This window comes from Cucumis sativus, assembly GCF_000004075.3.
Source record: "Cucumis sativus mitochondrion chromosome 1, complete sequence".
Classification (NCBI taxonomy): Eukaryota; Viridiplantae; Streptophyta; class Magnoliopsida; order Cucurbitales; family Cucurbitaceae; genus Cucumis; species Cucumis sativus.
Window position 1 is genome coordinate 409,608 of NC_016005.1, and position 886 is coordinate 410,493.

An 886-nucleotide genomic window follows, 5' to 3' on the forward strand; every position below is an offset into this window, starting at 1 on the left:
ATGAGAGAACTACCCAACGAAATAGGGTAAAACGGGTATAAGCAAGTAAGGGGCGCTCTACCCTACCTACCTCTTTTTTTCTGAGTCTTCCAGGATCCGTTTCAGCATTGTTGAAGAAGATAGAGTAGCTTTCAGCAGTTCTTGCGCTTGTTCGATCGATCGGATCTCGCTGCTATGATCAATAAGGCAACTGCAATATCAATATAAAGGCTTTTGACTTGAAATCCCTACTTTTCCGATCAAGAGAAGAAGAGGAAGCGGAGGCAAGTCAGCTAGGCGCGAAGCTTTAACCTACTGAAACCTACTCCCTACTTCAAGTCAGAAAAGAAATAAAGAGCTCTCAATATTCAAATAGTGGAATCTTTGCTAAGTCAATCAAATTCAGGCTCAAGATGAGATTCTTTCTTTTCTGGCCTTAGGAGCTTTTCATATTGCCTTCCAATAATATCCGTCCCACTATTTACGACTCCGTTAGGAGGGATAAAAAAGGTCAGTCTTCCGCTTATTATGAGGAGAAGGAGCTTTGAATATTGCCGGACTATGAATAGCTATTACTTTGAGTCGCAGACGTTAGGAGCAAAGAATTTGCGAAGACGGACTTTATCAAGCTTCACTTAGCCTTAACCTAGAAATTCAAAGAAGAAAGAAGAGAATTATCCGTTGAAGAGGAGCGCAAATCAGACAAAAGCCTACGGCCTTAACCTACTTTTTGAATAAGGAAGAAGGGTCAAAGAATTTGAGAGGAGTGCAATCAATGACTCACGGAGCGGGGAAGTCCAAAGGAGAGGTTTCAGGAAAGTTGGAAAGGGTCTTTCTTTCCTTATTCTTCACACATGAAATTGGATAATTCAGTACGACTCGAAGAAGCTAGGGAGGAAGCGTCAGA